Below are 27,554 nucleotides of genomic sequence, written 5' to 3' on the forward strand. Positions count from 1 at the left end.
AAACTGCTTCTTCTTTTTTTTTTTTTTTTTTTTTGCCGAGTGCAGTTAACCCTCATCATCTACAGATTCAGCCAACCCAAGATCAAAAGTATTCAGGGAAAAAAAATTGAGAAAGTTCCAAAAAGCAAAACTTGTATTGGTCTCAAGCTGGCAACTATTTCCATAGTGTTTACACTGTATTTATAACTATTTACAAAGCGTTTACATTGTATTAGATAATGTAAGTGATCTAAGGATGACTGAAAGTATAGGGAAGATGTGCTTAGGGAAACTTGGGCATTCGTGGATTTTGTATCCACGGAGTGTTGGGGGATTTTTGAACCAGTCCTCTGTGGATGCCAAGGGATGATTATACAAAGGGTTCTTCTCTGATTCTCATTAATATTTTTTCTCTTTTAATTTTCTCTACATTGCTTTGCATTTTGTTAACAATGTGCTGGGCAAGATTTCTACATCTCTTAAAACAGTCTTGAAGAGACTGGTACCCTCTCTCTCTCTTCTGATTTCCTTTCTTCTAAAACTCTCAGCCTGGGTTATTTCCCGCTTAACTCAGGCTCAAAAGATTTTTTTTTTTTTTCAATTTTGAGTCAGAATCTTGTTGGTTTTTTGTATCTACTTCCTTTTCTTTTTGTACAGGCTGTGGTCAGTAGGAGCAAATGTGTCTTGTGTCTTTTAAAAAAACATTCATATATAATATCTCTTCATCTTTAGCTTGAATACTGATCTCTGGTTTATAATTAATATTCAATAATAAATTAATATTTCACACTAGCATGCTAAAAGTTGACATTAACTTATTTATAAGAACTCATATATTACATATATCACACACAGTATATTTAAATGTGATAAAATTTTTCTTCATATTTATCTAAGATTAGAATTTAGTTATTATGCTTTCAAGGAATACTACATTTGAACAATGAGAAAGGATTATAATTTATAGATTTGCTTGTTTTATCTAATAGAACATATATTTTTAATTATTAAATATCTGCTCTTAAAGAACTTACTCATTCTATACATTTCTACAGAATTAAGAAACTCTTAAAAATGACAAGAAGGAAGTTAAATGAATATGAAAATGGAGAGCTTAGTTTCCATGGAGATTTAAAAACCAGTCAAACTGAAATGGATATTCAACTTAATATGCTAAAACACAAGATAATTTTTACAGTTTTAGAACCGCAAAATCACTTAATTTGGGGAAATATAAATATTGGACACCAGTAAAAAAGACAGCTTTTCCCTATATCATTTTGAGATAAAAAGGGCACACTCTTGATTCTCTCTGTCTTGAACCCTGGCTGGTGATCTGAAGCTGAGCAGCACAGCATTAATGACCCCAAAGCAGCTGTTGTTTTTGGTGACAGGTTTGTTAAAATCTAATGAACATACTATGCAGTTCATTCATTTAAACTGTACACTTCAGTAACTTTATTGTGTTTAAAGAGTTATACAGGCATTACCATGTTAGAACATTTTCATCACCCTCCAAAGAAATCACTGTGCCAGTTTTCCTTTCATGATCTTCCCAGCCTGAGGGAACCATGACTCAACTCCCTGACTGTGTAGATGTCCCTTTTCTGGACATTTTGTGTCAGTGGAATCACACAATATGGGATCCTTTGTGACTGCCTTCTTTCATTTAGCATAATATTTTCAAGGTACATCTAACATGTATCAGTATTTCCTTGCTTTTATTGTTCAATAATATTCTATTGTATGGACGTACTACATTTTATTTGTCCATTCATCATCTGATGGACCTTTGGGGTTGTTTCTACGTTTTGGCCAATGTCAGTAATGTTGCTGTGAACATTTATGTCTAAGTTTTGGTGTGAGCATATTTTTTCATTTCTTTTGGGAAAACAGTTTTGAGTAGAATTGCTGTATTACACAACAACTCTGTTTAACCTTTTGAGGACCTGCCACACTGTTTTCCAGCATGGCTGCATCATTTTATATTTTTATCCAAAGTATGTAAAACGTTCCCATTTCTATATTTTACTGTCAACACTAGTCATTACCTGTATCTGTGAGTATAGCCATCCTAGCAAGTATGAAGTGGCATCTCGTGGTGTTTTATTTCTCTCTTTGAGGAGAGGACAATGAAGATTGAATTCTAGATTAGTAACTACTCAAAACTACCCATCTCTTTTAGAATTTTAGTAAATTGAGATGAGGTCAAGAGTCTGATTTTGGTAATTAAACTATTTCTAGTTATTTCTTATAGTTCAAATCATATGTCTCATTGATTACTAGTCTTCATTGCTTTCAAACTTGAGCAGCAATTCTAAGGAGTCACACCTGCATATGTGTAACAAATTGTAATTGAGGGGAACCCTGAAAAAACTTTTTCCTGAATAGTTCTTAAGTCTTCCTTCTAGTTATATGCTTCTTCTCATCAACACTGTCATTAAAAATCTCACCTTTTATTACATTCCAGATTATAGAAGACCAGTTTCTACCTGCATTTAAGTTATGTTTCTTTATTTTCTCTTTTTCAAAAATCCATTTTTCTGTTTTTTTTCCTAATCAGCTTTAAGTTTAGTGGCTTCAATAAACAACATTGGTTTTGTTAAAAATCTACCCTTAGGAAAAGGTGGCCAGGATGGCTGGCTTCTCGTCCCCTCAGCTTCAGGTGGGGCAGCTCAAGGGCTGGGGGCTGGAATCCGGTGAAGGTGTGTTCATTCCCATGTCTGATAGTTGGCATCTGTGGTTGGCTGGACTTTGGTGAAGGCAGACAAGTGAAACACCTACCCTGAACACCTAGGCTTTCTTTTCAGCCTGGGCTTACTCACAACATGGAGCCTGGTTCCCAGGTTGAGAGCCAGGCAGAAGCTCTGCTTCCTTGTCTAACCTCGCTTTGCAGTTAACACAGCATCACTTTCATCATCTTCTGTTCAATAGGAACAAGTCACTTATACTTGGCCTATATTCTACCATTTTTTACAGAATAAAGTTTTTAAAACTAATGGGTACATTTAAAAACTAGCACAGTTACTCACTGGCCACAAGTTTTTATATTCCTTCCAATGAAAAATACCCTTTTCCCTACCTGTTCCCTCACAAGTCTCAGTTGTTAGCAGTGTCAGGCCCAGGGTCAAGCAGAGGTCTTGCCGTCTTCATCAGGTACAGGTGGCACATGCAGATGAGGTTTCTGGGTGTGATTTCTAGAGTGTGACCCTGTGAGCACAACCTTCTCAGTACTAAGACTTGAGAACTAAAGGGACAAGTTATCTGCCACCCACACCCCCACCATTCTGCTGAATGACTGGAGTCTCCCATTCAGAAATGGGAAACGGGAGGCACCATAGTCCATAGCAGCTCTGAGGTCCAGTTTGGTGCTGCAGCCCTTTGAAAGAAGACTTGGTCCTGCCCATAGGAGTGCTTCTCCTTTGCTATACCCTCTGGGCTCTGTGTGCTGTCCTTTTCATAAGAAATGACCTCTGTCTGTAGCTGAGTCGTGTTTCTTAAGCCAGCTTCCTCTTTATTGAACTTTTAAGAAAATCCCAAAGGTCTCTTCTCATTTGTATGTCTTGGTCTCTGTTAGGCCAAGCACTGTTTTTTTTTTTTTTTCCTGGAAGGTTCTCTTTAAAGCTTTCAGTGTCCTGTGAATTGGATTGGGGTTCATGTCATTGGAGAGGCTACACTCACAAATCTTTTTTGAGAGAAGCTCTGCACCTTGGGCTTCTTGTGAAGCTTTGTAGGATGATGCCTTTAAAATTCTTATGCCCTTAAGATCTTTAAAGGAATGTGAGGCACCACCTTAAGTCTTTCCAGGGTCTTAATGAAGGGTTTTACAGTCTACAGGCTTCACCTTTAGACCATGTTTTCCTGGCAGCACCCTAGGTTTGATCTTAGCCCAGAAGTTGTTTCTCTCTTTTAGCATCATGTGACCACTGGACTGCAAGGAGATCCAACTGGTCCATTCTGAAGGAGATCAGCCCTGGGATTTCTTTGGAAGGAATGATGCTGAAGCTGAAACTCCAGTACTTTGGCCACCTCATGCGAAGAGTTGACTCATTGGAAAAGACTCTGATGCTGGAGGGATTGGGGGCAGGAGGAGAAGGGGATGACAGAGGATGAGATGGCTGGATGGCATCACTGACTTGATGGACATGAGTCTGAGTGAACTCCGGGAGTTGGTGATGGACAGGGAGGCCTGGTGTGCTGTGATTCATGGGGTCGCAAAGAGTCAGACACAACTGAGCGACTGATCTGATCTGATCTGATCTGACCACTGGACATGTGGAGATGCTGTAAAGGAGATAACAGATATTGAACCCAAATATAATTGAGCCTGGTTCCTTTATATTTAATATCCCCCCTTTTTTTTTGATAGCTTATCCCTCTCATTGATGTTACTTTCAGCTGGTTCATAGCAAGAGTCTCCTTTCCCCTGTGTTTCAGTGTTGTTTTCTTCTCTTGCCTAGAAGCTGTCACCAGCAGCCTCTTTAAGGGCCATCAGGATTCAGTTTACAATGTCATGAAGTCCTTTGGGTGTTCATTTCTTTCTCTGCATCCATTCAGATCTCACCTACCTCCAGGTTGAAAGGCATTCTCACATCTTTTAGTTCCTTTTTAATGGCATTTTTAATATCAGTATCTGTGCCAGGTATTTATTGCCAGCAAATTGTATAATAAAGCACGTCAAAGCCTAGTGGCTCAAAACAGAATTTACTTTGTTCAAAAATTTGTGTTGGGGTAAGGCTCAGTGAGTGAGGCCAGCACGTTTCTTTTCCAGTTGGCATCAGCTGGGATATCGTGAAGGTGGCGCCAGAGTCATCTGAAGATTAGTTCATGTACATGTCTGGCAGTTGCAGCCTGCTTCTGGATGGGACATTAGTTGGGGGCGGTCAGTGGGGGCAATGACAAGGTGCTCAGTATGTGGTCTGGGCTTCTTCGCAGGATAGTGACTGATGCTAAGGGTGGGCTTTCCCATAGAGCAAAAGTCAGTTTCCCCAGACTCTGTCTAGTAGAAATCAGTTACTGAGGCCAGAACATATTTAAGGGGAAGGAATTTCAGGGAAAAGTGTCAAAAAATTTGTAAACAGTTTCAATACCACCACCTCCACTTACCTCGACTTACCGAGTAATCATTCTGTCCAAAGGAAAGTTATTTGCAACTCGGTGTCACTGAAATTCCTGCAAATTTTGCTTGTTCTTTTGTTTGGTATGTTCTGTTCTGTGAAAAGTAACAAATGGTTACAGAAATGAGGCACTTTTTGCTGTTGTTGTTCAGAAAAATGTATGGATCATCTCACTAAGTTATTAGGAGATGGGATTTCTTTAACCTTTTGAGTTATTTTTCTTTAGAATGCAGTTCAAATTAGCAAAAACTATTCATAGTTCAGAAAAAGACTTATGGGATTAGAATCCATATTTATAAGATTTATTAATGAGAGTCTTATTTTCACAATCTTCTTTTGGGAAGCATTTATTAACTCAGCCCTAGATAATTCAATACAGTATTCCTCAAACTTCTTTAAAACATGGGGCATTAAAATGGGGGGAAGGAGTAAGAGACATTCTACTAAGAGGTGACTTGTAGTCATTTTATGGAGAAAAAATAGGAAAGAGTGTAAAATCAAGTGCAAATGTTGTGTGACAAAGATGATGACAGTGAAGAATATATTTTATGACTCTTGGTGATTTGAACTTCTTTCTTGATTCTCTGAGCAATCCCTGGTCCTACATTCTACAATACAGATACCATCATGCCTATTTGATCCTGGGTTTGAGTTAGGCTGTGCTCAGTCCACTTGCCTCATTACCAAACAGTATTGTTCTTTCTTGCAGATTGATGATCTTACAGCAGAGCTGGAAACTGCATCTTCAAAATGTCTGCATCTGGATGCAAAAAATCAAGTTCTTTGAGAGGAGTTATTATCTATGTGAGGAATGCAAAAGAAATGGGAAAAACTAGAGAAGAACAAAAAGAAGTTGGAGCAAGAAGTAGTGCACCTCAGAAGTCATATAGAAATGAATATGATAGAACACAGTCAGGTAGAGCAGTATAAACGGGAGATTGAAGAAAGGGCAAGACAGGATCTCATAGAGAAATTAAAGGAAGTCAACCTATTTTTCCAGGTTAATTTGTTCATCTGTCATGTGCTTTAATTCACCTCATTGTAAATTATGTTTTGGATCTATACAGCTTATGTGTTACCTCTACTTCCCTTAGAGCAATTGGTTTGGTAGTTTTTTGGAAGGAAGGGGACACTTGTTTCTCCCTTTAAATATTCCATTTCCATCACAGTTATCACCAAATTGACCTATCAGAATGATTCTTACTAGAGAATCCTTTCATTTATAAGACCAATTGGTATAAAACAAGACTACTAGGAGGAAAAGAAAATATTGTGGTTTAGAACTGGTACCATCCTCTCGAATTATTTTTAAGTTGTCTTGTTCAATTTTTAAAATGTTAAGTTGATCCTCTTGTTCTTTGAATTATCAGATTATATAAGCACCACTATAACAATAATTCCACTTTAATTTAATAATTCACATTTAATTCACTTCACATTGATGATAATTATTTTATTTTATTTTTTTTAAATTTTATTTTATTTAATTTTACAATATTATATTGGTTTTGCCATATATCAAAATGAATCTGCCACAGGTATACATGTGTTCCCCATCCTGAACCCTCCTCCCTCCTTCCTCCCCATACCATCCCTCTGGGTCGTCCCAGTGCACCAGCCCCAAGCATCCAGTATCGTGCATCAAACCTGGACTGGCAACTCGTTTCATATACGATATTATACATATTTCAATGCCATTCTCCCAAATCATCCCACCCTCTCCCTCTCCCACAGAGTCCAAAAGACTGTTCTGTACATCAGTATCTCTTTTGCTGTCTCATATACAGGGTTATTGTTTCCATCTTTCTAAATTGCACATATATATGCATTAGTATACTGTATTGGTGTTTTTCTTTCTGGCTTACTTCACTCTGTATAATAGGCTCCAGTTTCATCCACCTCATTAGAACTGATTCAAATGTATTCTTTTTAATGGCTGAGTAATACTCCATTGTGTATATGTACCACAGCTTGCTTATCCATTCATCTGGTGATGGACATCGAGGTTGCTTCCATGTCCTGGCTATTATAAACAGTGCTGCGATGAACATTGGGGTACACGTGTCTCTTTCAATTCTGGTCTCCTCAGTGTGTATGCCCAGCAGTGGGATTGCTGGATCATAAGTCAGTTCTATTTCCAATTTTTTAAGGAATCTCCACACTGTTCTCCATAGTGGCTGTACTAGTTTGCATTCCCACCAACAGTGTAAGAGGGTTCCCTTTTCTTGACATCCTCTCCAGCATTTATTGCTTGTAGACTTTTGAATCGCAGCCATTCTGACTGGCGTGAAATGGTACCTCATAGTGGTTTTGATTTGCAGTTCTCTTATCATGGGTGATGTTGAGCATCTTTTCATGTGTTTGTTAGCCATCTGTATGTCTTCTTTGGAGAAATGTCTATTTAGTTCTTTGGCCCATTTTTTGATTGGGTCATTTATTTTTCTGGAATTGAGCTGTAGGAGTTGCTTGTATATTTTTGAGATTAGTTGTTTGTCAGTTGCTTCATTTGCTATTATTTTCTCCCATTCTGAAGGCTGTCTTTTCACCTTGCTTATTATTTTAAACTTCTGCTCTTTTTTTTTTAACCTTTAAAATTGCTTTCTGAATCACTGACTCAAAGGTAAAGGGAGAAAATATCATTTTGCAGGTTAATGATTATTTTTAAAATATTATCTTTTTAAATTTGCCTTTGATACAAGCAGCTCTCGGGAGAACTTAGAGCAGTTACAAGAGAAGAATAATGTTTCCATAAGAAGTCAGATGGAACTCAGAATTAAAGACTTGGAATCTGAACTCTCCAAGGTGAAAAATTTGCAAGAAGTTTCTCATAAAGCAGAGTTGGAAAAATATAAGCAACTCTACCTAGTAGAACTAGAAGTTAGAAAGTCATTGGAAGGTAAACTAGATAAGTAAGTCAAAACACAGGATCACAGAAAGTAAATTTAGTTTATTTATTTGTCTCTAAAGCCTACTTTTTATAGAGTGCAGTTAATGAGATTAGTAGGAAGTGAAAGCTAACTAGATGGTCACTGCTAGAGGGCGGCCTAAGACAAACTATTAATACTGTGTCCTTTTAAGTTTTACCACACAGAGTCAGAAATGACTGAAGTGACTTAGCAGCAGCAGCACACTGCATAAAGACATGCTTGTGAAATTGGGGGCAATTAACACAGGAGTGAAAGACAGGATAATTCACAGAGTGGCTAGAAATAGTATGGTGACCTGACTGAGGTGGGGTGTGGAGGATGGAAAGGACAGATGGCACCTCCAGTGCCTAGTCCAGGTTTCCCCACTGTATGAAAGCAGAGCATTCCTAGGAAGCCTTTCATAAGCCAAAACAGCATACAACAAAGAAGCAGGTACCCAAGGGCACATTCTGCTACATGAAGCCTAAAATGAATATGCACAAGTGAAGCACAGGTGCTCCCATATAGGGTTCAGGGTTGTGGTGACTTGACACTGGGATGTGGGGTCTGGCTTCCAGGGAAGGAGCTCAGTGGGGCCAGTCTCCCTGCTTGGGGAGTGCGATGCTTCTCACTGTAAAACGTACGCTGAACCTTTTTATATGAAATCAAAAAGTCTCTTCAAAAAAAAAAAATTTTTTTTTTAATTATCAAAAGCAGATGCTGACATAGGCCTTTCCTAGAAGTGAAGTAACATAAAGTGAACCTTGGAAGAGCAGAGAATACTTGTAATTGTTCCTGAGGCTGTTTTAGCTCTTTTCAATCACCAATTGACTTTCTTGTCCTCCCCTCTAGATTGTGACTCGAGATGATTCCTCAGAGGCAAAAGCTTAATTTCTCTGAGGTCATGAGTGAAACGTGTATACAAGGGTGGTGAAAGCAAATGCTTGAAAGTGGCTTTGTGGGGTGGGGTGTTTCTTCATTACTGAACTGTTTCCTGGGGGCAGGTGTGTCCCAGAGGGCAGGAGGTGTCACTGTAGGGCCACCTCCCTTTCTCTCTGATGCCCTTTCTCTCCTGTCCCAACTGTGACTTGTTACTTGAAGAGCCCTAGACACATGCGTACTTCTTTAGAACAAGGCTACAACTATCATTGTTTGCAGGAGATCTGCTCTGTGTTTTCAGTGTTCAAACAGTTTATTGGGAATTCCATTTACTATATGGCAACTTTAAAAATGCAAATCACTATGTTCATGTTTCCCATCTTCCCTAAGACTCATGAGAGGCTTGCAGTGATCAGCATCAAACTTGAGGTGGAGAAAGAGCAGAACAAATCTTTACTTGGCACTCTTAGCACGAGGCCAGTCCTGGAGCCCCCTTGTGTTGGAAATTTCAATAATCCTTTAGTGCTCAATGGAAATCTTACTCCAAGAGCGAACGTAGGTTTTTCTACTTTAATTCCATGCCCTTCAAATAACAGCATCGAGAATTACTTGACCAAAGTTAGTTCTATTATCTCTTCTCCACTGGGTTTCAGATTCCTGATATGAATGATCCTTGTTTTTAATTTGGTTAACTTCTGAGTTGTTTATTTGACTTAATGCACACTAAGTAAAAGTCATAATTCGCTGTGCTAATACAGGAAACAGAAATTTTATGATTTTTTTTGTCCCAGAGTTCTTGATTTTAAGACATACTTACTAAATCATTAAATTTCTTGAAAAGCTGCATTTATATTCTACTTTAGAATGAAATCTTATTGCCTAGTATCCAAAAGTATTCTTTCAGATGTTTCACTTCTTTTTTAATTGATTTCAGTTGGCAATTGTTCATAATCATTTCCAAGCTCTGCTGTACCCAACGAAGTTTTTCTGCCTCTAAGCATAAGTGAATCACTGGCATCTAAACACTAACCACATATGGATGCTTTTTGTTTAAAGGAATCCTAGATAAATCCTTTTTATGAATTAAATAAACTCACAATACTAAACCAAAACATTAATTACCAGTTTTAGCTTAACATTTTTTTTTTGTCATTTGCTTACATAAATTTTGTCGTTTCTTACAAAAAATGACATTTTTGTCATTTTCTTTAACGGCTATTTTACCTATAACATTTTTATTTAAAATTAAAAAAAAAAACAATCTTGGTGAGCATTTGTAGAATATTTCTAGATTTGTAGTTAATTCAAACATTTAAACATTATAAATGAAGCTCACTTTATCTCTATCTTGACATCACCTGGATGCATGGTATCTAAGTTAGCAAAGATGGGGCGTCTTTAAATTGCAACCAGTTTTCACTGTTCAATCATTGTGATTAAATATCCATTTCAGTCAGTGCACACAGGTTTATAGTTTTAATGGTGTTTTCCTGATATTTGTGATGCACGGAAAAGTAGCCCTTGTTAAATGTAGTCTCAACCTATTTTCTCATTTGGCTTCTTGTCATCGTAGGAGAGCAATTAAGGTTTCTTTCACAGCACTGCATCTACATTGGGTCTTAGTACTTGAGAGCTGTGAAACTGGAGGACGTGCTTTAGCTGTACAGTCACAGTGGGCCTCCGAACACTTCATCTCAAATCACACTTCCCCACGCAGGCCTAAGAGGAAGAAGCAAATGCTTGACCCCTGTCCCAGACACAGGCTGTCTACTGCACACCCAAGTTCACGGCCCGCTGGGCACACACATCTTTTCGAAGTAGAGATTTGGAACCAAGCAAGCACTTTGGGAGAAGTTCCTTCTCCCAAACTCACCAGTTAGGTTAATCTCACCTCTCATAAGGAGGGTAGGAATATAAGTCCTCACCTTGAAACTTTTCTCTTTCAAGTTCCCTGTAGTGTGTGTTTTTGAAAATGTATGCTTTATAAATTAACTATATCAAATAACTGCTACATATAGGAGTTTGACAATAATTTATTCTTGTTCTTGCCTTTAAAGCATGATTTAGTTAGAAAGCTACTATGTCATGTCATGCCACAGGCATTATTGAACTATGTAAGAAGGCTTTACATATTCATTTTCTCTGCATTATAGTTAAAAATCTATGTGTTTTTTCTTAATCTGAGGAAGTAGCTGGCATAGGACTCTGGACTCAGTAAGAAAGTCTTTGGCTTTCTTACTCCTTTTGTAGAATTACGAACTTTGCCTAAATCATGACTCTCATACCTTTAAAAAAGTTTTTTTTTTTTTTTTTCAAAGAAAACAAACTTTCTTTAAAAAAAATTGTGTGGAACCATATTATATAAAACAGAGATAAGTATAAAGCATTTTAGCCAAAGAAGTGGCCAGAGGTCCTGCACTTGTGACTTCTCAGTTCCTCAACCCTGCAGTGACCCCTGTGGGACTTTCCCCTTCTATGGGACATAGTTTGGAAACTAACAGTTATGTGTTAATCCTTCTCACTAAACACCTTTAGAATAAAAATTTGCTGGTACATTGTTCTCTTGTGTATAATTTTCTCACCTTTCTGTGTTTTTGTTAAATGGAAAAGTTTAAAGAAAATTGCAGGTGTGTTCTCCTTAATAACATTCAACTCAAATTACTTCCTCCATTTGAACAGGATCCTCACCTAGAAATCAAAATAAAGGTCTCAGAAGTATGAATTTAGGGCAGGAGCTGTTAGGGGGAGAAGATAGTAATCTTGTGGGTCATTCATAAGATCATGGGTCATTCTCTAATTCTTTGAAATTATGTGTACTCGATAGACTGATATTTATTGTACTTTTTATCAGATTAGCATTCTATATATATGTTCTCTGTTATTTATAAGCAGAATAAGTAGGAATGCATTTTCTTTTATTTATGTGATTATTTTTCTACTTAAGTAATCTTCAAGTTAGGTCTAGTCTCTAAAATTATTATTTAAATGTCACATTTAGTAAGCTGTATAACATTCCTATGATAATATCTCTTACTTAACTTAAAGATAAATAATATTTGACTTATTTCAGATGCAGCAGGAGTTGGACAGGAGTATAACTAGAGAACTAAGAGAAGGTATGTTGCCAAAATGTATGAATTAAATTTAGATTTTGATTTCTGAAATGCACTGTAAACAAGTGGCATCTCTTTCCATTGTTTGGATAACAGATGCTATGTTAAATATTTTTTTTCTTATACATGGCTAATGAAAAATGTGAAAGCATGAGCAGTCATAGTGAAAAATATTCTTCTTCCTCATTTATTCATCATGTTCCATAGTTTAAAAAAAAATCTCAAAAGGTCTATGTATTTCTATTTATTTCTGACTGTATCCTTTCTCTACTCCTGCCATAACTGTGGAACTGTCCGTCTGCACCCTGACACCATTCTCAGAAAGCATGGAGTTCATCAACGTCTCAAGTGTCTGGTAGTGGTTAAGGCTAGAACACCCAGACTCAAGCAGTTATATTTGCATAGCTGTCACTTGGTGGGTGACTTTATAACTTCTGTGTCATTGACTTTGTCACTAGTTTATCTCTTGCCCTCAGGAAAAGCTCCAAACACCTGTATCAATGTGGGTCCTTCCAAAGTAGTTGGCCTTATCTCTTTGCCACCTTATTCTGCTGCTTAGCTGTGCATCTAACCAGCCAGACTGTGTAGGATCTCGCAGATTCATTTCCTTACCTCTGGTCTTTGTACGTGCTTCTCCCCTCTGACTCTTGTACTTTTTCCTGTCCTTCAGGTAGCTACTGCCATAGCACCTCCACCAAAAAGCTGGCAGTATTGACATAAAGCCGGCTGTCCCTTCTGAGTGTTCCTTGTGCCAACTTGTATACCTGTCTTAGTATTTAAGACTCCATATGGAAATTGTCTGTTCATCTATTTTTACAATTTATGGCATTATAATTTCTCAGGGTGACTGGGTCACCTTCATCTTGTAATTCCAGTGTTTGTCACAGCACCTTAGCAGATAGTTATTGAGTAAATGGATGAAGAATGAGAAAGCCAGAAGCTCTGATACTCAGCCACATGTGGGACCATGGATGATTATATAATTGTAATCTTGTATTTTGTTTTCTGTCATCTATAGATATGTTTCATTTTTCAGAGCACTTAGAAATATCTCAGTTTTTTTTAACTAATACTGAGTTAACTCAAGTATTTTAGATAAAGAATGTAATCCTTTTTCTTTCTAGCTGCTGCTGAATTTTAATCTGAGTCCGATGGATTTTCTCCTCTAGGAACTACAGATGGGTCAAATCTGTCTCAGGACCTGCTTTTGAAAACATCACAAGAATATGTACAGATTTTGAAGAAAAAATATATGATCTGAAAGACAAATAGTAAAAATGTCCCTTCTGGACTGTTTTCATGACATTTTAGTTGTTTCTCATTAAGCATGATGAGAAAATCTTTATTAAACGGAAATATTTTTGTGTGTATGATGAAAATTTATATGGTATTTTTAAAAATACTACTTTTAAGTAGTATTAATACTACTTTTAAACAGTAGTATCTAAGTCCTTTTGATACTAAGTATTTTCTCTGCAGCTAACTTAAGTGATTTAAAAACCAGCACTGTTAAGTTTTCCATATTCAAAGTGAAAGTTTTAGTGACTCAGTCATGTCCAACTCTGCAACCAATGGACTGCAGCCCGCCAGCCTCCTCTGTCCTCCACTATCTTTTGGGATTAGCTCAAAATCATGCCCATTGAGTTGGTGATGCTATCCAACCTTCTCATCTTCTATTGTCCCCTTTCTCCTCCTGCCTTCCATCTTTCCCAGCATAAGGGTCTTTTTCTGATGAGTCAGCTCTTCACATCAAGTGGCTGAAGTATTGGAGCTTCAGCCTCAACATCAGTCCTTCCAATGAATATTCAGGATTGATTTCCTTTAGGATTGACTGGTTTAATCTCCTTGCAGTCCAAGGACTCTTGAGAGTCTACTCCCAACACCACAGTTTAAAAGCATTAATTCTTTGGCAGTCAGCCTTCTTTATTGTACAACTCTCATATCCATACATGACTACTAGAAAATAGTGTATATATGTTAACCCCAATCTCCTAATTTGTCCTTCCCCTCATGTTTCCCCTTTCATAACCATAATTTGATTTTCAGATCTTTTGAGTTGGTTTCTGTTATGTAAATAAGTTTATTTTTATTAAATTCCACATGTAAATGATGTGATACTTGTTTTTCTCTGTCTGAGTTACCTCACTTAGTATTGTAATTTCGAGATCCATCTGTGTTGCTGCAAATGCCATTATTATTTCTTTTTATGGCCAAGTAATATTCCATTTTCATTGTGTGTGTGTGTTTGTGTGTGTGTAGTGCATCTTTTCTCCTTTGTATAGTCTTGCCTCCTTTATCCTAGGTTAATTGACCACAGGTATGTAGGTTTCTCGCTGGACTTTCTGTCTTGTTCCATTGATCATTCAATATATTTCTGTTTTTGTGCTAGTACTGTGTTTTGATTACTGAAGCTTACAAAGTAGTCTGCAGTCAAGGTACCTGGTTCTGGCAGCTCTTGCTTTTCTTTCTCAAGATTGCTTTGTCTCTTTGGGGTCTTTTGTTTCCATACACACTGTAAACTTTTTTGTTCTAGTTGTGTGAAAAATGCCATTGGTAATTTGATAGAAATTGCACTGAATCTGTAGATTGCTTTGGATACTATAGTTATTTTGACAGTTATACAGTTATAATGTCACTTTCATTTCTATATTTCAGTTTCCTCTCTTTCCTTCTTAGTTTAGGTAAAGGTTTATTGATATTGTTTGTTTCTTTCAGGAAATGAACTTACAGTTCTTGCATATGAGCACTGGGCTGGCACGCCAGGCCTCTGTGTGCATGGGCAATGTGTTTAGAGGTGTTGCTTAGCAACGATCATTCTGGGATGAAAGATTCCAAACCGTTGAGCTTCCCAGCTGGGAGGTTGTGGTGGGACAGCTCTGGCTTACCTGTAGTGTTCATGTTGGGTTTAGGGGACTGTGAAGAGCCGAGGGAGAGGTGAGGTGTGTTTGGAGTCTGTAGGCTCTGCGATGAAGAAGGTTTTTGGCTTCGGGAGTAAGAAGGGTGTGTCGCCCTTTGGCTCCTCCCTCAACCCAGTGAGAGACAGCGGTCATGGAATCAACTTCCAGCATGGGTACTACATCCGAGACAAAGACCTCAGAAAGATCCACAAACCTGCCATTGCTGGCAATGTAGCCAAAATGCAGCATGTCCTGTTGTTTGGAAAAAATGGCCTGAACGACAGGAACAAGGTGAACAGGTAAGCCGGGTGGAAGGGCATGGCAGAGATCCCACCTGTGAGTTTCCCCTCCAAGGCTCCTGGATACCTTCCTGGGATCCAGCACCCCACAGGCTTTATAGGCAGCAAAAAGCCTTAGCTGGTCTTGGGCCCACTTATAATTCCCCTTATAGAGCTTTACTGATAGTTTTGAAGTCATTTAACTGAATGTTGGTAATCACAGAAATGAAATGAAACGTGAATAGCATCTGTTTTTCCTTTCTTCCTCCTACTTTTTATTTGCATGGTTTAGCATGATGTATTCATGAGTAAAAGCTCTCAAGTTATATAGCCTTCAAGAAATCTTCTGAACCTTCTGGCTCACATTTTTTCTTATGTAATTTATGAAAACACTTTCTCATGGATCGCCTATTGTGGATCATGGCAGTGGACAGATTTCTGATGTTGTTAATATCTTATTTTTAATGTATATATTTTTTGTACCATAAGGTTATATATTACAGAAAACTGCATAATGAGCAAAATAATTCCCATGCCAAATCAACTTCTGGATTAAAAATTCTTCAGATATAATTCAATATCCATTTTATATCAGTGTACACTTAGGTATATGTGTTCTTTGCTGAAGGACCTTAGAAGACAGCTTTGAAGTAGGAAGCTGGCTGTGTCCTTGAATAGGAAGACATTTTCTTAAGATGTATGGTCTTTCTATATTTAAAGCAAATCAACATTTCATGGTTTTAAAGATTTTGGGTTACATATGCTGTCTTTAATTGTTGTGATGAAATTAAAAGTTTTGTATAGTAGAGGAAGATTTGCCCTTCTAGATATCAAAATGTGCTATAAGTGCCCACAAAGTGTTCACTTACTAACAACTGAAAAGATAGATAAATGAGTGGAACAGAATGCCCAAAAACCCAAATGTATGTAAAACTTTAGAACTTGAAAATGATGACCTTTTCTGTTATAAATGATAAACTGTGTGTAGATGGTGGAGAAATAACCTGGTAAAAGAGAAAAGTAACTCAATTTTTATCTCACCAAAAAGTTTCAGATAGAGTATGGATCAAACATTTCAAATATGCACAATGAGAAAAGTACCAGAATAAAACTCACATCCCTATTTATACATTTTTTATCTGCTGACAGAGACCTTCTGTTTTTTTCTATTTCTACTGTTTCTTAACCTTAATTTTTTTTAATTGGAGAATAATTGCCTTACAATATTGTGTTGTTTTCTGCTGTATAACATCATAAATCAGTTGTAAGTATACATATATCTCCTTCCTTGTGAGCCTCCCTCCCACCCCAAGGACCTAAGAATTATTTCAAAAGTAAGAATTCTGGAGTTTCCTGGATTTTGGCGCGCGTGCACACACACACACACACACACACACACGCAGAAAAGAAAAGAAATCTGGATGTGGATTTAACATTTTAACAACACAAAAAATTTAAAACTCTCTGTAGATCAAGCTGTCTATAGGCAAGTCGGTTTAGCAGACAGGGCTTGTCTTTTTGGCACTAGTAGGAATGTGGCACAGAAAAAAATGATTTCTCACTTTCAATTTTTTTTAGAATTTTTTTTGAGGATTGATATTTTCTGACAACTTTCAGCCTTTTCAGAAGTCAAGGGAGTCTACAGAGTTCCTTGGTCATCCAGTGGTTAAGACTCACTGCTGTGGGCCCAGGGTTCGATACCTGGTGGGGGAACTAAAACCTGCCAGCTGCTGGGATGCATTGTACAACATTGGGAATATAGCAAATATCGTATAGTAACTTTAAATGGAGTATGACCTATAAAAATTGTGAATCACTATGTTGTGTACCTGTAATATATAATAATATGTAATATGCATCATCTATATTTTAATTAAAAAGAAGCAACCTTAGACAAAAAGACCTTATAGCAATTAGATCAATGGGAAAAATGAGAAATGAGCAAACAAAAATGCTACCAATTATAGTCTTACAGACATTGTGAATTATAAATTTCATTCCAATGTCAGAGACTTTAAAATGTCAGAAAATGAAGGTATTATAATCATTGAAGCACAGTGTTGTCTCTAATCCTCAAAATGTAACTGCAAAGGAGGTATGGTATCCTTTGACTTTATTGAGATGTTGTCCTTGTAAAATCGGAGAAGGCAATGGCACCCCACTCCAGTACTCTTACCTGGAGAATCCCAGGGATGGGGGAGCCTGGTGGGCTGCCGTCTATGGGGTCGCACAGAGTCGGACACGACTGATGTGACTTAGCAGCAGCAATAATATGTATGATTATATACCTAACAGTTACTCAGCTGTTACCTGTGCCAGGAACAGTTCTAAACTCTTTGCATGGATCTCATTTAAGCATTGCAGTGCTGTCCTGTGAGAGAACTACTTCTCTCTCTCCATTTTGTTGATGAGGAAATTGAGGCTCAGAGAGGCTGAGCGACAGCTAAGTGACTGAGTGAAAGTCAAATTCAAACCCAGGTTGAGCTGAATCTCAAGGTCATGGTCACTCTATTCAAGTAAATTGTTCTTTCATTACTGTGTTAAGAAGAGCTAATGCTAATATATTATCAGAAGGAAATGAAATATTTGTTTTAGAGAGATAGGAATAGCCTGCTATTGAATGTTTTCAATCACAGGAACAATTATTTGTTTTTAAACAGTAACACCACAGTTTCCTGAAAACTCTTGCTTTCATAGGACTGCCCTCCATTGGCCTGTGCCAATGGCCATTCAGTGGTGGTCACTCTGCTCCTGGAGAGAAAATGCCTGCTTAACCTCTGTGACAATGAAAACAGGACAGCACTGATGAAGGTATGGGGCAGTGAACCGTGTCCACATGAGGTGGATGTGATTTAACTACTGAGACTAAAAGTGAATTCATCTCATTTAGATATAGCAAACCGGTGAAGCTTGTGGACTGTTTACTTTGAATTCCTAGAATTCATGCTCTGTTTCTTGGCGCATCACTGACAGGCCATAGAATGCCAAGAAGAGGAGCGTGTGACTCTTCTGCTGGAGCATGGTGCCAAACCAAATGTTATGGACATCTGTGGGAACACCGCTGTCCATTACGCTGTCTTTTGCCAGAATATATCACTCGCAGCAAAGCTGCTTTCCTGTGACGCCAATATAGAAGCCAGGAACAAGGTATATCTCAACTAACTTTATTTACAAAATATTTGCAAAGCATTTTTTTAAACTGCTGCTGCTGCTGCTGCTAAGTCGCTTCAGTCCTGTCATACTCTGTGCCACCCCAAAGATGGCAGCCCACCAGGCTCCTCTGTCCCTGGGATTCTCCAGGCAAGAACACTGTAGTGGGTTGCCATTTCCTTCTCCAATGCATGAAAGTGGAAAGTGAAAGTGAGGTCACTCAGTCATGTCCGACTCTTTGCGACCCCATGGACTGCAGCCTACCAGGCTCCTCCATCCATGGGATTTTCCAGGCAAGAGTAGAAGTGTTTTATTTCTAACTATGTAAATAGATAAACTGAATAGTGTCCATCAAGCCCTGTTACCATGGAAACAACTCCAAAGCCACTGAAAGGGGAAAAATTTTGGAGCCCACAGAGAGGGCAAAGCTGTGTCTCCCAGCCAGCCGCCTGAAGATTTCCTGTCAGAACGTGCCCAGGAGTGGGTGGTAGACTCAGAGCCCACAAATGATGAAGACCTGGGGGGAGTGAAGTGATGTGAGAAGTGGCTGCTTCCAGGGGCTCAAAGAATGGGTGCCCCTGGGGGCGGGTGGGAGGAGGAAGGAGACCCAGTGCCCATAAGGGGGAGCTGGGTGAGTGCAAGTGGGCCTGGGAGGCAGCAGGCCTGAAGGCCTGAGCCCTCCAGGACCCCGGTTCTGAGATCCGGCCAAGAGGGTCAGGTCATGTTTGACTCCCAGCTAGGGTGTTCACTTGTGCTGGTGACCGCTTGGTTCGTGAGGTACACCTCGGGGTCTCCCACGCTCAGTCCTGGGGAGCTGCTCGGTTGGGTTTCAGCTGTGCGTGTGGAGCTGGTGATGGCGAAGCCACCCTTCCTGCTTTCTCCAGGACACACGTGATGTCTTGTAGCTGCAGCCCCACCAGGAACTCCCTCCACTCTCACAGGTGGGCTCAGTTTTCCTTCTTTGGAAGCTCTAGCCTTCCCTGAGTGAAAGTATTTTGAAGGAACCAAATTGTCTAAGATTTCGCTTTAAATCATGATATTTCTCAAGCATTAGAGAGTAAAGCATTCCTTTATGCTTTTATGGCTGGTATTCGTGATAACACTGCACTTGTTAAAGGTAAAGCATTTTCCAAATATTTTCCCCCACTTAAGCTTTTTTTTTTTTTTAATCTTTCTAAAATAACACAGTAAAGCAAAATTTGCCTCAGTAGACTTTGTCTTAAAATTCAAACATAATGAAAGCATTTTACAACATATTAGAAATCTTGCTGCTATTCACAAATTCCCATTTTATGAAAAATGGTTTATATAAACACAGTTACTCTCTCATTGCCCAAGTCTTAAGAGGGTAAAAGGAAAAGGAGCAAGCAAGTGAAAAGTGCAAGTCAAGCTGGAATTTTGGCAGTTGGGAAATGCCAAGAAGAGCATTTATTTATTTTAATATTTATTTATTTGGCTGAGCTGGGCTTTGTTTCAGCATGTAGGATCTAGTTTCCTGACCAGGGGTCAAACCCAGGCCCTCTTTTCTGGGAGCACTGAGACCCAGCCACGGGACCACCACAGAAGTCCCGAGATTTTGGTTTGTGCTTTTTATTCCCTTCAGTTTATATATTTCTTATATGCTTTTCAGTTTTCAGGGATAATAGTTGTAATTTTGAAAAAGAGTGTGAGTTAATTGTAAACTTGCCTAGGTGTCAGTTTTAAGAAGACTGATCAAAACAGACTTACAGTGGTGATTAAGTGGGAATTAAGAGAGAAGAACAAATAACTACCTGATATTATCCTATTCTGGCAGATCCATCCACTTAGATAAGAGTCTAGACTCTGCTCTCCCATCTAGAATGTCTTGATGGGAAGGAAGGGGTTTATAAATAATGAGATCAGGTTGCCTTTTGGGTTTACTAGTCCCTGTTCTACCACTGTTTACCCAGGAAAATTAAAAAAATTGCAGTTTTGATGACTCTTGCCTCTTACAATTTTCTTTTTTATTCAAACCTTCATGTAAGAGAAGAAATTGGCTGTGTGAGTAAGAGATGAGACTGGAGTGGTTGCTGCACTAATTCTCAACTATATTCTGCTGGTGAGCCACAATTATTTGGGAAAACTTATTTTAAAAATATATAAGCCTAGGCTGTTTGCTGTAGATTTTGACTGAGTAATTTGAGGAATGCTTGGACTTGTGTATTTAGAACTATTCCCTTGAGATTCTGATCAAATCCTTGATGAATAACTATGGAGTGAATACATGTAATTTCTAAATGCACCCTTCACAAAAGAAAGTAGTCTCCTGAAGTGTTGGAGTTTGATCAGTGCTAGCTACTTCCATCAGCTCCCTTCTTTCCAACAATAGTAGCCTGACTTTTTCTCTGCCCCTGTGATTGAGACATTAAAAGGAGTATCTTTGGCAATATCTATGGGCTTGAATGATAACTCCTTTTCCTTCCAACCATTCATCATTCAGTGACACTCCGAGAGTCTTTAGCGATTTGCTCATGGTGAAGTCACTTCGTCTGTAGAGTCTGACCCTTTACGGATTTTTCACTTTCACTTATCATCCAGGTCATTAGGTCAACAGATGTTTGTTACCAACAGGGTTTTCCTGACTGCAGTAATAGTAACTCATGAGCCTTTTTTGGTGTCAGCTTCAGGACAGACTCTTGCAGGGTGTCTGTTAGAATTGCTGATCCCTGGCATAAGCAGATGACAGCTTTAAAACCCATGAAGTTAGTATCAGTACAGAGGGGAATTGTTTTAAGCATTTATTTTCAGCAGGCTTGGAAACTCATGATCCATTTTATTAACAATCTAGAAGAATTCTAGAGATAGTTTGTAGTTTCAACAGGCAGTGGAAACATTCTTGACTGTGAATTATGAGTCTTTTTTAAAGAATTTATGTTTAATTGATTATGAGTCTTAATAGCCATATTTATTACATATTGGGACCCACTTTTTTTGTGAAACATATGATACTAAAGAAAGGAAAGGTTTCACATACAAATATTTGCTTTATACCCACCTGTTTGGGAACAGCAAACATAAAACAAAACATGGGCCGTAAACCAAGCATGGCTCTTGGATATATTTAGTTTACCTCCATACATTGAGTCAACATTTCAAATTTAGGAGGCTCATGCAGAAGTTCAGGCTTCTCCAGGAGCCAAATCTGGACCCCTTGAGCCCATCCTACTGTTTGGTCTGCGTGCAGAGGCCACCCCTTTTGTGTAGGACATGTGTTTTCGGGGTTACTGGTCTCACCTGGCTTTTTCACTTACTCAGGTCATCAGCTTTCCATCCATAAGCATTTGAGTTTCCAATTTTTGATTGATAGTTTATTTTGATAAATATTTGAATGTTTTTAAAGACAGTCTAATTAATCTATAATTAATTTCATATTTTTAAAAATATCTTAAGAATGGGATTGAATTTTTCAAATTAGAATTTTTAAGTTGATTGTGACGGTTTTGCACTGAATAACTCTCACAAACACACAAGATTATAAGAGAGAACACAGGGAGAGCTGGTGGAAGAGCAACTCCCTGAGAAAATGTTGAGCATGTATTTATTGGTAATTTCATGTTGCAATCTTTAACTAAAAGCAGTAAAGCAAGACAGACACCAGAACTCTAGGATTTTGGAAGCTTCCTTCTGGTGGTCTGGAGGTAATCATGTGAGAGTCATCAAGAAGTGTCTTTGAAGATAAGGTGGGGAGGGTGCTCATTCTGCATGCAGTTAGCATCTAGCTACTGCTGACCTCTCAGCCAGAATGTCTAACTTAAGGAAGGGCGGTGGAAAGAGTAAGCAAGGGAGAGAAAATGAGTAAGATGAAATTCCAGGAGACATTTCTGAGAAAGCAGTAAAACAGGGTTCCCATAGTTGACTTTTTGAAAAAGAAAAAAAAAAAGTTTCTCTCTTTGCATGTTCATGTAGAGAATAATATTCTCACTGGAATGTCTGTAAACATTTTGAGTTTATTCATGGTCATCCTTGGATAGGTTATGCATGCTACACATAGTATTATATATTTCTGCCTCAGCATTGTCCCTAAAACATGCAGTTGATACAGTAGCTAAATGATACCCGCACCCCCAGCATTGGGAGCTTAACACTTAGCCTCTGAACCACCAGAGAAGACCCAGAGGAGGAGCATATTAAAGAGAAAGAAGATGCACAGGGCAATGAGGAAGGGGCTCTCTGTCATTTACTTTCTGACTTTTATTTTTAAGTTCAGAGAATCTATTGCACAATTTTAATTTCAGTTTAAAAATAGGTTAACTGTGTACATTAGAAATGGTTTTCCCTGTTTTACAGGATGACCTGACACCACTGTTACTTGTGATATGTGAAAGGAGAGGGCAAATGGTGGAGTTTTTAGTAAAGAAAGAAGCAAATATACATGCGGTTGATAAGATGAAAAGGTACTGTTGTTCTCTTTCTTTTTAAAACCCTTAGTGCTGTTCTAGGATTGTAATATCAAGATTAAATGAATAAGAGGATTCATTTGTGATCTACTTAGGTAAGATATCAATTATTCTGACTGGGAATCATGAACAATATAAAGCAGGAATGTATAGCAGGATTCATATTCCTTTATAATATTGACTGATGTCATATGCAACCTCTTTTTGTTTGGTTGGTTGATCTTGTAATAGCTGAGGTATTTCAAATTAGGTTTATTAGCTTTGTGAAATATGGATTCTGCTTTTGAGTTTACCTCATGACAGTATCGAGTTTCTTAATTCTTTTAAAAGAATTCTTTAACATCTACTTTGTATGTATATATTTTTATAAGATGCATAGTAAAACTAAAAGACTTGATTTTGTCTTTTGGATAACTATTTGTTTTAAATTACTTTGTTTGAAGAATGCTGATGTTACTAGGTTAAAAAAGAGTCAGATAAAACATAGTGACTAAATAAGAACAGCCACAAAAAGGTGATTATTACTCACAGTCACCAGATCCTGTGGGCTCGTCAGTTTTTATCCTTTCTCATTTTAGTACATTTTGATAGTTTCATTTTTAATGCAGGTAGAAGCAAGAAAGATAGCTTTGATTGGATAAACAGTTCCTTTAACAAAGACAAGTAAGAGGTGAATGATACAGATGAAAATGGTGGGCTTTAGGTTCACGCTAGGTTCAATTCCTAGGTTTCCTACCAATCAGGGTTATCATCAGCAAATAAGTTTCCTGATACAAAAGGCAAATAGTAATGCATCTTTCAAAGGTGCCTGTGTGTAAGAAAGATTTTATATATAGTATTTCATTTATAGCTCATAGCACATGCTTGTCCACATCATTAACTGGCACCATGACTATTTTTATTCCCATTATTATCAATATTTTTGATTTAAACCTGCAAGTAGCCTTTCCTTAACCCAACCTCTAGCTGACTTTGAAGCCGAATATATCAGACTAAGGAGGAAATAGGGAATTTAACCCTTAAATAGTCATCTGCCTCAGATAAGTGACCTCAGCATCGTTTCTTGTCCATCAAGGACTTTATTATTATTTTTAAAAAACATTTATTTATTTGGCTATGTGGGGTCCTAGTTGTGGGAACTCTTAGTTGCAGCATATGGGATCAAGTTCCCTGACCAGGGATGGAACCTAGGCCCCCTGCACTGGGAGCCTGGAGTCTTATCCACTGGCCCACCAGGGAAGTCCCTATCAGGGACTTTTGAAATAGTAAATGCTGCTACCTGGCATCCCAGTGGGACAGGAGGCTTCTTTTCTGTCCCTTCATTTTAGCCTTGTAGGCAATTTGCAAAGATGAACACTTGAGCCTGTAAATGGTCAGTTCTTCATGAAAGAGCAAGGCATTCACTTGGTAAAGCATCTCAAATTAACTGTTTAAGTAAGTCAACTCAATTTCCTGAGGCTGAAATCATCTCTCTGTTGTTTCAGAACAGCCCTCATGCTTGCTGTCAAGTATGAATCAACAAATGTCGTCAGACTTCTTCTTCAGCAAGGTGCTAACATCTTTTCTCAAGATGTTTTTGGATGGACTGCAGAAGAATATGCTGTTATTAGTGGTTTTAATATGTAAGTGTTCACATTAAAATGCCAGTTCTCACTAAACTGCAGTCAAAAATAATTTTAACTGTTACTTGCTACGTGACCAGTGAGAGTTCCAGTTTGGTGCAGGCAGTTTGGAGAATGGTGGTGAGATGTTCCCCATCAAGAGCTGAAAGCCAAGCAAAGGCCAATTAGTGACTCTTGGCTGTGGGCTCAGGGTGCTTTATCTTAGGACATGTAGACCTTGATCCTTAGAAAGCTTGACATTAGCTATTTCATTCCAAGTGTGACCTCTTGGTATAGCGTATGAACAGTGTCACAGTTGTGATATTTCTAATTAGTTCTTTGGGTCTTGAAATATTTATTTCAGCAGCAAATCCTGTTTTCCCTTGTTAGCTTGCCTCTCTATGCACTTCCGCTTGAATTTTCCAAGAACCTGGAGGATTCCCTAAGATCAACAAAACAGTCCTCTTCCACAAGTCATTTGGAGGGGAGAAAATAGTTCCTTCTCATCATTCTGTCCCTTGCATTGATTCTACTGCTGCAGCACTGCTGCTACAGCTGGTCTTGACAGGGTCTGCTTGGCAGCTGGATCTGGAGTCTGGATGTGGCTCTATAAAGACCTTTAATAAAATCATTTTAAAAGAAAAAACAAACAAACAAACAAACTCATCCTGCAGTGGGCTGACGATTGACCTTTGCTCCCAGGCCACCCCTCTGGGTCCAGGTTCCCCAGCCTTTAAGGTGATGCACATGTCGACTTCAGATTAAGAGCTTCTTTGTTCTCATACGTATGCTGTTTCTCAGTCACTGCTGCAAACAAAGCTCCAGCACCCAGTTTGGGCAGCTGGGCAGCCTAGCTTCCCCCCTCACTCAGAGACTTTATGTGGAGCCCACGTGGAAACCTAGATCTTCACGATGAGGTGCCCTTGAGGCTCTTATTTATCTTTTCTGCTAGCAAATGTCAGTGGGGACCATTTTAGGCTGTCAGAGAGGGTTAAGTCTCCTTCAGGGATTGAGCAGACTTCCCTTTCTCCTTTGTATCTAGACTTGAACCTCAAGGTGGCTTTCTGTCCTGTGGAGGCACCTTTTCTTAGGTCACAGGTTCCCTGTCATCCTTCCCAGAGTAGTGGGTGCCAGCTTGCCTGAGATTCTCTAATTATGCTTAGCCCCTCTTGGGATCTGTTTCCTATAATAATGAAAATCTTCCAATGGATTTCTGTCTGCCTCCACCTTAAATGTTTTCAGAATCTGCCCCATAAGGAACCCATTCAACAGAAATCCTTAAATCTAAAGTAAGATAGCTGGAATTCAGAGATGTAAGCCCTGTCTAGAACTTGCCAGTACCCGCTGTAAGAGTAGGGATATGTCTTCCAAGTGAATTGGAGAGGAACATGGAGATTAAACATCATTGTCAGAAAGATCTGCTGGTTCCGAGTTTGAGTAGGTAGAGAAGGAAGAGTAGGGGTCCAGGCCAGGTCTTGATTGTGATTAGTTTTCTGCTCTTGGTGTAATTAGCTGCAATAATGGGGGATCATTATGTTCTGTAATGTAGTGAATTCATATGTTATAAATAAATTTAGGTACACATTATCTAAAAGCTGAGATTCCCTAAATTACAAACCACAAAGTACAGTTAATCACCAGAATTAATAACACTTTCATGCAACACTTGAATGTTAAACGTATGAAAAAGCATACATTGGAATTTACTTGGAATTCCAAAGTTGTTACAGCAATAAAGTTGAAGATGAAATTATTCCACTCTTTGTTTCTGCAAGCATTTTGGGGGTATATTATCTCATTACATCCTATTAATCCTCTTTTGAAATAAGGTAGTAACTATCCCAGTTGTGTAGAGGAAGGACTTTGAACTGAAGAGAAACAACTCCTCCAGGAACAAAGAGCAGTTGGTTATAGAGGTAGGATTTGCAAACTTGAGATTTTTCGTATGCCAACCTGCTGCTGCTGCTGCTAAGTCGCTTCAGTCGTGTCCGACTCTGTGTGACTCCATAGACGGCCTCCCACCAGGCTCCCCCATCCCTGGGATTCTCCAGGCAAGAACACTGGAGTGGGTTGCCATTTTCTTCTCCAGTGCATGAAAATGAAAACTGAAAGTCAAATTGCTCAGTCGTGTCCGACTCTGTGACCCCATGGACTGCAGCTACCAGGCTCCTCTGTCTATGGGATTTTCCAGGAAAGAGTACTGGAGTGGGGTGCCATCACCTTCTCTGATGCCAAGCTAAATCTAGTTAATTATTGGAGCTGTACTGCCCTGAGTTCATGACAACTTCATCTTCCTTTTCTTTCTCCTTTCAGTTCAGTTCAGTTGCTCAGTCGTGTTCGACTTTTTGGGACCCCATGAACCGCAGCACGCCAAGCCTCCCTGTCCATCACCAACTCCCAGAGTTTACCCAAAATCATGTCCATTGAGTCGGTGATGCCATCCAACCATCTCATCCTCTGTTGTCCCCTTCTCCTGCCTTCAATCTTTCCCAGCATCAGGGTCTTTTCAAATGAGTCTGCTCTTCACATCAGGTGGCCAAAATATTGGAGTTTCAGCTTCAACATCAGTCCTTCCAATGACCACCCAGGACTGATTTTCTTTAGGATGGACTGGTTGGATCTCCTTGCAGTCCAAGGACTCTCAAGTGTTTTTTCCAAGACCGCAGTTCAGAAGCATCAATTCTGCGCTCAGCTTTCTTTATAGTCCAACTCTCACATCCATACATGACTACTGGAAAAACCATAACCTTGACTAGATGGACCTATGTTCAGATAGTAATGTCTCTGCTTTTTAATATGCTAAGTTGGTCTAACTTTCTTTCCAAGGAGTAAGCATCTTGTAATTTCTTGGCTGCAGTCACCATCTGCAGTGATTTTGGAGCCCCCAAAAAACAAAGTCAGTCACTGTTTCCCCATCTATTTGCCATGAAGTGATGGGACCGGATGCCATGATCTTCGTTTTCTGAATGTTGAGCTTTAAGCCAACTTTTTCACTATCTTCTTTCACTTTCATCAAGAGGCTTTTTAGTTCTTCTTCACTTTCTGCCATAAGGGTGGTGTCATCTACATATCTGAGGTTATTGATATTTCTCCTGGCAATCTTGATTCCACCTTGTGCTTCATCCAGCCCAGTATTTCTCATAATGTACTCTGCATATAAGTTAAATAAGCAGGGTTAAAATATACCTTTACTTTCTCCTTTACTACATGCTAAAT

General features: G+C 38.7%; 1 protein-coding gene, 1 long non-coding RNA gene and 1 pseudogene across 4 annotated transcripts in view; 2 read left to right on the forward strand and 1 right to left on the reverse strand.

Annotated features, from left to right (window-relative positions):
- LOC112577730 overlaps positions 1-13,350 on the forward strand; it is a 79,571-nt pseudogene extending 66,221 nt beyond the window's left edge.
- Positions 1-27,554, reverse strand: part of LOC123465559 (liprin-alpha-1-like) — a gene marked incomplete in the record, with an annotated part of 992,590 nt that overhangs the window by 358,217 nt on the left and 606,819 nt on the right.
- LOC102415042 overlaps positions 13,868-27,554 on the forward strand; it is a 17,962-nt gene continuing 4,275 nt past the window's right edge. The window contains exons 1-6 of one of the 3 annotated variants that reach the window (XR_006549568.1): positions 13,868-15,190; positions 17,867-17,980; positions 18,143-18,316; positions 19,204-20,399; positions 22,628-22,734; positions 24,222-24,359. This is a non-coding gene — a long non-coding RNA (uncharacterized LOC102415042). Of the gene's footprint in view, positions 15,191-16,527; positions 17,981-18,142; positions 18,317-19,203; positions 20,400-22,627; positions 22,735-24,221; positions 24,360-27,554 lie in introns of those variants that run through there. The other 2 variants (XR_006549567.1, XR_006549569.1) reach the window with 2 other exon arrangements.

Source organism: Bubalus bubalis, chromosome 1, assembly GCF_019923935.1.
Source record: "Bubalus bubalis isolate 160015118507 breed Murrah chromosome 1, NDDB_SH_1, whole genome shotgun sequence".
NCBI classification, from domain to species: Eukaryota; Metazoa; Chordata; class Mammalia; order Artiodactyla; family Bovidae; genus Bubalus; species Bubalus bubalis.